The sequence below is a fragment of the Symphalangus syndactylus genome, chromosome 11 (assembly GCF_028878055.3).
Source record: "Symphalangus syndactylus isolate Jambi chromosome 11, NHGRI_mSymSyn1-v2.1_pri, whole genome shotgun sequence".
In the NCBI taxonomy this organism is placed as follows: domain Eukaryota; kingdom Metazoa; phylum Chordata; class Mammalia; order Primates; family Hylobatidae; genus Symphalangus; species Symphalangus syndactylus.
Genome location: NC_072433.2, coordinates 61,433,021 through 61,444,678, shown reverse-complemented (window position 1 = coordinate 61,444,678; position 11,658 = coordinate 61,433,021). Strand labels below are relative to the sequence as shown.

Genomic DNA, 11,658 nt, shown 5'->3' with positions numbered 1-11,658 from the left:
TTGTTAGGTGCAATATCAGTATCATTGATCACTTGTATGATATGATTAGGAATGTATGTAAACTTAAATTGCAAAACCACATTTATTCCTATGGATTATTTACTTACACTAGTTCATTCTTATAGAGACAACTCAAAGTACTGTACCGTTAACTGTACAGTTATCAGAATGTCACATATGGAACAATGGTGTAGACAATGAACTAGAAATGTCATTTTTAACCAGTTGATAGAAATAAGGTCCTGGATAGGAGAAAAAGCGATTTATCTCCATTGATGTGTGGGATTATGGCTGAGTCTCTTAGCTATTGGTATTTATAACACTTACCATGATTACCCCACTGCAGCCACTTGATAGGTTTTCAGTGCTCATGAAAGAATTGCACTTATTTTAAAAATTGAAACACTATTTCAAGAAACACTGTGATTTGTATGGAGGCGGAATTGCAGCTGTAGACATAGCCTCAGAATATCTCCCAGCAGAGGATACTTTCTAATTGTGTACCTTTTAAAAGCTGAATCTGTTAAGATCTAATGAAAACTAATACTGGTTTCAGATACATTTATTTAAGATACTTTATTTATATTCTGTGTCTGTGTGTGTACCCCTTCACTAACAATTCAGCAGATAATTTCTTTAGGGTGAAGACTTAATATGGTGTTTTCTGAATATTTGGGGGACGGGTCAACTCTTTTCCTTAGAATAATGAATCCAGACATTATTGTGACATGAATACATTCATATTATGAAAATAATCGTCCATGAATAAAGATTAAAATGAACAGAAGAAAGGTGTGTAGAAACCACCATGAGATAAAGTAGGAAACTGTCCTTTCCGCACTGTGGCTGAGTTGATAATTTGTTTTCCACTTAATATTCCAGGATCCTGGGTTTGCCTTAATAACTTCGTTGCTTGTGAAGTAACTGTTTTTCCTCCTTCAGATTAATAGTTTTATACAAGGTCTTCTAAGTGTTCAGTTGGGTGTGTGAGTTCCATAGCCAGCCACATCTGGTTCTTTTGGAGTTGCATAAAAGTAGGGTTGTGGATTTGATTGAACCATACTTAGCAAAAGTTTTCCTTCTGGTTATTTTATTAAGGAATTTTTTTTTTTTTTTGAGACAGAGTCTCGCTGTCGCCCAGGCTGGAGTGCAGTGGCACGATCTCGGCTCACTGCAGGCTCCGCCCCCCGGGGTTCACGCCATTCTCCTGCCTCAGCCTCCCGAGTAGCTGGGACTACAGGCACCCGCCACCTTGCCCGGCTAATTTTTTGTATTTTTAGTAGAGATGGGGTTTCACTGTGTTAGCCAGGATGGTCTCGATCTCCTGACCTCGTGATCCGCCCGCCTCGGCCTCCCAAAGTGCTGGGATTACTGGCGTGAGCCACCGCGCCTGGCCTTTATTAAGGAATTATGATGGAGGATTCTGTGGTTAAAAGAGAGAACTTGGGCAATGTTTATTCGTTAAAAATGGCTATTTTGTTAGCATAGTTTGGAGAGGCAAGGCTCCTTTGGGCTAAAGCTGCTCTAAAACTGTAGTAGCAGTGCCATTTTAGTAACTTGGTTTGGTGTGCTAGCTTCAAAACTGGGATTATGTTTCACTTTGGGCAAGCAAGAAGCAGGGTTTCACTTAGAGCAGGGAAGTGGCTGGGAGGCCAGACTGGTCTCACAGACTTATTTTATAGCCTATGAAATAAAAATAGTTTTATATTTTTAAATGGTTACCAAGAAAATATCAAAATAACGTTTTGTAATACATGAAGTTTCATTTATGAAATTCAAATTTATTTCAGTGTCCACAAATAAAGTTTTTTTTTTTTTTTTTGAGATGGAGTCTCGCTCTGTCACCCAGGCTGGAGTGCAGTGGCCCAATTTTGGTTCACTGCAACCTCTGCCTCCGAGGTTTAAGCAATTCTCATGTCTCAGCCTCCCGAGTAGCTGGGATTACAGGTGAATGCCACCACGCCCAGATAATTTTTGTAGTTTTCAGTAGAGACGGGGTTTCACTATGTTGGTTAGGCTGGTCTCGAACTCCTGACCTCAAGTGATCCTTCTTCCTGGGCCTCCCAAAGTGCTGAGATTACAGGCGTGAGGTACTACACTCAGCCCACAAAAAAAGTTTTATTGAAAGAGAACTATCACATTCATTTACCTGTGGTCTGTGAGCTCCCTGGCTACAAAACAGCAGCATATTTGCTACTGTATGGCCTGCAAGCCTAAACCATTTACTACGTGGCTTCTTACAGAATAAAGAATTTTTCCAAGAGAAATTTCCAGCTTCCTTAACAAACAGCTTTTTTTTTGGAGACAGGGTCTCACTGTGTCACCCAGGCTGGAGTGTAGTGGCACAATCTCGGCTCACTGCAGCCTCGACCTCCTGGGTTCAAGCGGTTCTTGTGCCTCAGCCTCTCAGTAGCTGGGATTACAGGCATGTGCCAGCACACCCGGCTAATTTTTGTAGTTTTAGTAAAGATAGGGCTTCACCGTGTTGGCCAGGCTGGTCTTGAACTCCTGGCCTCAAGTGATCTACCCATATCGGCTTCCCAAAGTGCTGGGATTACAAGAGTGAGCCACTGCACCCAGCCTCCAACAGCATATTCTTAATCACAGGTTGCAGGGTGGGTAGATTGACTCACTGGGAAGAAATAGAGGCAGGCAGTGAGAAACTAGTAGATACCGTCACTTTTCAATGTCGGCAGACTCAGAATTTAAAAAGACAACAACAAAAAACTTAGGATCTATTCTTTTTGATGCATTGTACCTAGTGCTTAAAGTTAATGCAACTATTATGGAGCTACTGAAACTTTGAAAGGACCCTTAGGCCCCAGGTTCTTGGTAATAATAGCCGTTCAGTAGCTTCTCAATTGATGGAGTGAAAAAATTGTTACAGAACTCGCTGAACCAAACCACAACGATTTCTCCAGGTGACATACTGCAAGGTTTTTTAAAAGTACAGATAACATTCAATATCCGGAATTATTAAGGTGTAACTTAAAATTGCAAGTATGTGTATATTTTTGTGACTTATTTTTTCACTTTCTTATATAAGCTCAGAACTGTGCTATGCCACAAGTGATGAAGAATTCAAGAAAGAATTAGAATCCTTTTTTCCCCCAAATGAAAAAATACTTGGACAGCATAGCCAGAGCCAAACACTGTGCTAAAGGACAGAGTGTTTCCTGTCCCTTTAGTCCTCACTTACCTTGTGGAGGCAGACTGGAGTCAGGCATGAGTTAACAATGCTTCAAGGATAGTCAGCCAGCTGAGCCGGACAGACACTGATGGACTGGCGTCCTTCTCTGAACTGCCTTCGAGAGTCTGGAGGCCTTTGCAGCTGAATACCAAAGAGACTTCAGAAAGGATTTCTTTCCTTCCTCATAATCTGTGTTGAAACCCCAAGTGTTTCCTTCAGTTTCCAGAACACTAGAATCTCTTTCTTGTGCTGGATATACCAGGAGTCTTTATGTTTCCATTTGAAGGTGACCTAGAAGACCCTAATAGCTTCCAGTAAAAAGCTCTGTTGTGTAGACCCTCTGAAGCTTTGTTAAAATTTTAGGATTATCCTGTCCTATGGGGAGTGAGTATTTAGTATTTGCAATGAGGATTGCCGGTAATTTGTTATTAAATCAAAGCTGAAGCAATTTAATCTGTTTTAATTGATTCCCCTCATGGATATGAGGGTGCCTGTCACTCTACACATTGAAGTCTGACATAAAGAGGTTATTGGGTTGGGTTTATATTGTTTGTGGGAAAATGGTGAATGGTCTGAATATTTACGCCTATGTTGTGCTTAAATGCAAGGTGTGCATGGTGAAATGTCTGGACTGAGTTGATTGCATTGTAAAATCTTAGAATGTGAATTTTGAATCCTTAGCTGTCAAGATCTGTTGATGGAGTTGGTCTGGCCAACTCAGAAAAGATTCTGTGTTCATAGACCCTGAGCAGTGGAGTTTTTCTGATTGTTTTTGGTAGCCCTGAATGCCTTGGGTCTTTGAATACCCATTTCTTTTGAGAATGGCTGGATGCCCAGACCTACAGTGTGGTTTTTAGGCATTCCCTTGAACTGTACTTCTCCTCTGACCAGCCCTTGCCTTGGAGAGAAAGGGGAAGGAAATATGAACAGCTACTGGCCTTCAATTGTGTGCCAGGCACTTCAAATGTATTATCCCCAGTAGTCCACATAGAACTCTTGGAGGCTGGTGGTATCATCCGCACTTTACATACAGAAGAGTGAGGCTGAGAGAGAGAAGAGACTTGCTCATCAGCACAGAGTTAATGGATGATAGAGTTGGGCTTTGCACCCAGCTTTGGTTTCAAGGCAATGCATTTTCTACTGCTTTATGATGCCCCTCCTAGTAAACCTTGTGTTGTCTGAGGGATGGTAAAAATAGGCTTGCCTTCATTTTTTTTTTTTTTTTTTTTTGAGAAACAAGTTCTTGCTCTGTCACCCAAGTTGGAATGCAGTGGCCTGATCATATCTCACTGCAGCCTCAAACTCCTGGCCTCAGTACATCCTCCTGCCTTGGCCTCCTGAGTAGCTTCTAAATTTTTTGTAGAGGCAGGGTCTTGCCATGTTATCCAGGCTGGTCTCAAACTCCTGGCCTCAAGCAGTCCTCCTACCTCAGTCTACCAAAGTGCCGGGATTACAGGCGTGAGCCACTGCTCCTGGCCTAGGCTTGCCTTCTGAATAGGAAACTGCCCTCATTCTAGTGAGGCCTCTGTGTAGACACTGAAGTTAGGTAGCTGTGTGCACAATACTAGTCGAAGATTTTGCAGTTTGTGAAGTAGGTGAGAATAGGACAGCTGCTTGAAGTTCTGGCCTTTATCTGGTTTGTGCGTGCTTTTTTTAAGGCTTAAAGTAGAAAAAAGATTCTTACATGTATTGTCTTTTTTTCCTGACATCAGCCATTCTCGTAATTTTCCATCACCAATTGGGTGTTTAATTGTTCAATCCTGTTCTGACACTAACTACCTGGAGTTAGGGTCACGCTTTACAGAGTTAAGGGCTCAGTCCCACAAGACTGCCCTCACTTCAGAGGCCAGCTGCAAGTCCTGGGTCCCCAGGCTACCAGTGCTTTTGTCCACCTTGAACAAATTTGGGAGTTCCCACAACTCTACCTTCACCCTACCCCACCCCACCCCAGCCCATAATTTCCTATAATAGAATGACTCACAGAACTTAGGAAAACACTTAGGGGCCAGGTGCAGTGGCTCACACCTGTAATTCCGACACTTTGGGAGGCTGAGGCAGGTGGATCACGAGGTCAGGAGATCAAGACCATCCTAGCTAACATGGTGAAACCTGGTCTCTACTAAAAATACAAAAAAATTAGCTGGGCGTGGTGGCATGTGCCTGTAATCCCAGCTACTGGGGAGGCTGAGGCAGGAGAATCGCTTGAACCCTGGAGGCGGAGGTTGCAGTGAGCTGAGGTTGCGCCACTGCACTCCAGCCTGAGCGACAGAGCGAGACTCCATCACAAAATAATAATAATAAACCACCTAGGTTTACTGGTTTATTACAAAGGATACAATCGGGGAACGGCCAAGTGGAAGAGGTGCATAGAGTGAGGTGTGGGAGGTGGTGTAGAGTTTCTCTTTCCTCTGATGAGCCACCCAACCATCATATCAATGTCTTCAGCAACCTAAAAGCTCCCAGGACCCCATAGTTTAGGCGTGTCATTACATAGGCATGATTAGACTCAGTCTTCAACTCCTTTCTCATCCTTGGAGATTGGAAGGTGGGGCTGAAAGTTTGAACCTTATACCCACATCCTGGTCCCCATCCTGAAGCTGTCTGGGTCTCCCTCCCCTATCAGGAGTCATCCTGTTAGCATACAAAAGATACTTTTATCACCCTGAGATTCCCCAAGGGTTTTAGGAACACTCTATCAGGAACCTGGGACAAAGATCAAATATGTATTTTTTATTATACCACATTATCTAAAATCAGCCAGTTTTAAAAATTACTTTCTGACTGCTAGTGTGCTTAAATCCTTTGTATTTTGGGAATGTTGTATTTTGGATATGTTATGTATCACATGTTTGATTAGTTGATAAACTCCAAAAATAATTTCAGAAAAACTTTTAACCATATTCTTTGGTCTGATTAGCAAATATAATTTTATAGGAAGATTGCATTCCTACTTTGAACGAGTGATTCATCAACCAAGGTTATATATAAATGTTAGGAGGAGTTCATGGGCTTAATGAGAAATTTTTTTTTTTTTTTTTTTGACAGTCTTGCTCTGTCACCCAGGCTGGAGTGCAGTGGCACAATCTGGGCTCACTACAACCTCCACCTCTCGGGTTCAAGTGATTCTTTTGCCTTAGCCTCCCAAGTAGCTGGGATTATAGGTGCCTGCCACCACGCCTGGCTAATTTTTGTATTTCTAGTAGAGATGGGGTTTCACCATGTTGGCCAGGCTGGTCTTGAACTCTTGACTTCAAGTGATCTGCCCACCTTGGCCTCCAAATTGCTGGGATTACAGGTGTGAGCCACTGTAGCCAGCCAGGAAGTTTTTAAGACAGTACGACCTAATATTTAATCACTTCGGTTGGCGAATACTGTCAGACATGCATTCAAAATGCCTGGCAGCCACCTGATTTGGCTGTTTACTGCCTGGCCAATTATTAGTATCTTTGCAGTTATGTTGCCAGTAGGGAGAATATTGCTATTTACTGTAATTTTTAGATGTTATGTTTAGTTATCACATCCTGTTCTGTACTTGGCATCAGCAGATGACTGAATGGAATCATTCTCATTTGATTAGAGTTTGTCATTTAAAAGATTCCCTTGTTTATTTAGATCGAACAACATTTGAGTGAGCTTTAAAGGCAGATGCTAATAAGATGCTTTTTCAGACATGGTAGGCTCCAGCCAAGGAGTCCAGCCTCACAGTAGAGTGGGCATGTAGTCCTGTCAGTGTGTGAATTTAACGAGCATAGTACTTTGTTCTTGCCTGTGCACCTTTGTCTCTGTAGTCTTTAAGGACCACACGTTTAAAGAACTCACCTGCGGCTGGGCGCGGCGGCTCAAGCCTGTAATCCCAGCACTTTGCGAGGCCGAGGCAGGCAGATCACCTGAGGTCAGGAGATCAAGACCAGCCTGGCCAACATGATGAAACCCCCCCGTCTCTACTAAAAATACAAAAATTAGCCAGGCGGGGTGGTGGGTGCCTGTAATCCCAGCCGCTTGGGAGGCTGAGGTGAGAGAACTGCTTGAACCTGGCAGGCAGAGGTTGCAGAGAGCCTAGATCGCACCACTGCACTCCATCCTGGGCGACAGAGCAAGACTCCGTCTCAAAACAAAAACAAAAACAAAAACAAAGAACTCATCTGCTTGAAAGTACACAGGAGCCTACAGACAAGCCACCCAGTGTTGCTAGCTCAGCGTAGCTTTTTATCTAAGCTGGTTGTTTGGAGAGAGGTGAAACCAGGAGTCCTGCCCATTGGGTTAAAGGGGTTCCTGCAGATTTTCTCTCTCCTTGGTATTTCACCTTAAGGGCAAGGTGACTGCTCCTTTAAGGCTCTGAAGCTCCTCGCCAAGATCATAGTCACATTACTTGTTTCCCTTGGTTTCTGATTTTATTTTCACTCTGTAATGTAAGTTCTCTGAGGCCAGTGAGTCCATCTTTTAATTCAGTCAGCTGGAGTCCCTAGACCATAGTTAAGCTGGGATAGTGGGAAACACTACTGGAGAGTCAGTACAGTGACATTTTGTGGGTAAGTCCATGTATGGGTTTTCAAGCAGTGGCAGTTTTGCCTCCCAGGGGACATCTGGCAATGCCTGGGACATTTTGGGCTGTCATTTGGGGTAGTGCCACTGTAACCTGATGGGTAGACACTAGGAATGCTGCTAAACATCCTACAATGTGCAGGTCAGCCCCTATAACAAAAGATCATTCAACTCCAAATGTCAGTAGTGTGAAGGCTGAGAAACCCTGGCTTACAGGACTTTAGTTACTATCTAGACCAGATTATCTTTTCTCTGCACACATGTAGTTCAGTTTAATTGGCAGGATAGTCCTGCTTTCTTTTCTTTAGCAGACACACTGGGTAGAGTTAAGTGAAGAGAAGCTTCTTTGAAAGAAATGCTTATAAAACAACACGTACCTGGAGCAGGAGCTTGAATCAGCTGGAGCTGCTTGGGGACCCTATGCTTCCCATTTGTTCAGAAATTGCAAGGTGGTAAATGAAAGGTAAAGCACTTGGCCTGGTGCCTGGTGCATGATAGGTGCTCAGTTGGTGTCTTCCTTCATTGCTTGCTTCCTTGCTTGTGGTAATGCAGTTTTGTGGTGAGTGGGTAGCTTTAACCACTGTTTGCAAAATTAGGTTTAAGCAAGGCCTTGCGAGTTTGAGAAATTGACAGAAACCCCATGGCAGCAGTCTCTGTGGTTATCCTTATGTTTCCTCTAGGATTTTGTTAGAAACTCCAAATTATGTTTAGGCTGCCTGTTGATGAACATTTATTGTTTGTCTGTATCTGTGCCAGGCACTGAAGCCATTTATTTTCTCTGCCTTTATGAAGCTCTCAGTCTACCTGGGAAGATAGACACTGAACATGCGATTGTCTACAATTATTCAATTCAGAGATTATAAATATTACCAAAGGGACAAATGGGGTGTATGAAAGGGTATTAGAACAGGGGGCCTAGCCTAGCCTTTCCTGGGTATATTTTCCTTCAAAAAGAAAATATACCTAGGAAATATTTAGGCTGAAGTTGAACGAACCAGGTGAAGAGAGAGTGGTTTAGGTGGTGGGAAATGTCGGGGGGCAGAGCAAATATCTTGTGAGACAGCCACGGGAAAGGGGCCTTCCAGAAAAAAGAACGAAGGGGTGGAGCAGTGTGATGGAGTGAGGGTCCAGGGGTCATGGGTTGGTAGGGAAAGTCATGAGGTGAGGCTGGAGACACAGAATGAACAAAAATCATGCAGGGCCTTGTAAGGCATATTAAGCATTTTGGATGTTATCCTAAGATTCCTGTTAAGCAGGGTAGTGATGTGATCAGATTTGCATTTAAAATTTGCATTTTAAGAGGTTTGCTAGGTTACTTATGTTTTCAGGCCACTTTTAATATCTGGAAGATCTAACTGCCACCTACGTATTTAGGGAGGGGTGTGTGTGTGTGTTAAAAAAACAGCTTTATTGGGATATAATTCACATACCATGACATTTATCCTTTAAAGAGTACAATTCATTGATTTTTAGTATAATCACAGAATTGTGCAGCCATCACCAGTATTAATTTTGGAACATTTCATCACCCCAAAAAGAAACCTCATGTCCATTAGCAGCCACTCCACATTGTCCCAGCTGCCCAGTCCCTGGCAGCCACAATCTACTATCTACTTTCTATCTCTGGATTTGCATATTCAAGACATTTCACGTAAGTGGAATTATACAGTATGTGGTCTTTTGTGACTGACGTATTTCACTTGGCATAATGTTGTCAAGGTTCATCCATGCTGGAGCATGAAGCAGTGCTTCATTCCTTTGTATGGCAGAATATGCTATTATTTTATATGAATCTATTATCACATCTTGCTTATCCACCATTTGATGGACATTTGACTTGTTTTCACTTTCTGACAGTGCTGCTGTGAAATAACATTTGTGTCATGCAAATGGTCAGAAAGGACATACGTTTCACCTTTCTTTTTAAAGAGAAGAGCCTTGCTCTATTTTTGTTCTGTAGCACATTCTGTTCAATAACAGTTTCTTTCCTGAAAGACCTGTGTGACAGTAAGGGTTCAATCACACATGTTAATGTTGATGAATTGAGAAAAATGCTATTAAAAACTTGAGTTTTCCTCTTGGTGCTTGAAAGCACTATTTGCAGCTAATGGGTGCCAGTTCCTTCTTGGTTCTGGAAGTCAGAATCTATTGTTGCTCTAGTCCATTTACAAGTGGGTGCGAAGGAATTCTTAGCTCCTCTGTTTCACTTGAATGACTTCTCATCCACATTAATAGGATGTACCTGATTGCCTGTTATCAAGGTGATGGCTTTCATCTTGATTAGCCATTTCAGAGAATAAAAATAAATAAAAGTCAGAGTGGCCTCCATATTACAGAGTTCAGAACGTGCACCAGGAGGTCATGAGTATAATAAAAAACGGTTTATGACCTGCACTGGAGCATAACTTTAGGCACAAGAAGTATTAAGAATTAGAAAATCATTAAGCAAGAACATTTTCAGACCAAGGGAAAAAAATGTAGGCAGTGAATGTAAAAAGCTTCATAGCTCGTCATATAGAGTAGGAAAAATAAAAATAGTTTTATGTATAAAGTCCAAGCAGTTTTGATAACTGTGATGAAATGGCAAATTAGCACAAATCAGTCCACAACTGGAAAGGCTTGGTTTACCCGGTTTAGGGAACAGAGTTTGTAAAATGATTAATCTCTGAAATTTAATGTGCCTGTTTGTTTGTGTTGATTTGTAACTAGTTCCTTTTAACGTTAGCATCAGGAATGTTACTTAAGATTTCACTGAACATTTAGTAAGCTTAGGATGACTGTAAAGCTGGGCCACCGATTGTGCAAGCACTTATGGGACGTCTACTGCTGATAAAAGGTCATATTTGTCAGGGGGAAGCAAATTACTCTTGGCCAATTGACTGGGAAAAATTTGTGTTTCATGGCAGATAATGGTTAATAATAACTGATATACTTTGTAGTTTCATCACTGTACTTAAGGGGCTTACTCTTATTTCTCAGGCTATGTTAGAGGAATCTCATTGCTATTATTATTGTAGGATTCTCACTACGTGCTTTGTATTATGTTGAGGGCTTGCCTACATTATCTTGTTTAATCCTCATCGTACCCTACCAGGATATATAGACCCCAGTGACGTCTCTAGTCTACAAATGAATGGAGGCTCAGAGATTAAGTGATTTGTCTGAGCTCACATAGGAAGGGCAGAGCCAGGACTTGATTGTGGGGCTGTTGCTAAAGCTGACGTACAGTCTGCTTCCCCACCTCTCTGGTATGCTAACTCATTTATTATGAAAGATTAAATTTCATCTACAGGTGAAGCTCTTTGAATTTTGTTCTAGAATGTGGATTCTGGGTAGAGCTGATTCCTGGAAATCTGGTTCTTAGCATGTTACTACTTGGTCTTCTCATTGATTGCACTATGACCTTAAGTAACTTCTTAATCTTTGTTGAGCACATGTTGCCTCTGTAAGAATGTCATATGACCTATTTGTAAAGCATACCTCAAGATTTCTAAAGATCTCTTTTACATAGCCCACAAGAAGAAAGGCAACTTAATCTGGTCACTGGAGTATTAAATTCTGTTGCTTACTTTGCTATTTGGGTTTGTTTGGTGATTTTGAGTTAAGGCATTGGATTATGTGATTGTTTTCTTATCTAAAAACAAGGATACTGCTAGCTGTTTGCCTTCTGATGTTGAATCTCAGTGAAAGAGAGGCCAGCAGAGCTTTCTAAATCTCGGGTACAGTGACTGAAGCACTGGGCTGGGAGTCCGAGTGCCTGAGCTGTGGTCTGGTTCTGCTGCCTACTAAGCTGAGTGACCCAAAAGCCTCTCCACCCTTCCCTCACCCACTCTACCTACCTCGAGGGCTGTAAGAGAATTAAACGAGAAGTCATGTCTGAAGAAGTACTTTATAGGTTATATGAGTATACGAAATGGTTATTCTCA

At 42.0% G+C, this 11,658-nt stretch overlaps 1 protein-coding gene across 3 annotated transcripts in view; it reads left to right on the top strand.

The window, feature by feature from the left end:
• METTL9 (methyltransferase 9, His-X-His N1(pi)-histidine) overlaps positions 1–11,658 on the top strand; it is a 59,059-nt gene that overhangs the window by 1,702 nt on the left and 45,699 nt on the right. The window lies entirely within an intron of this gene.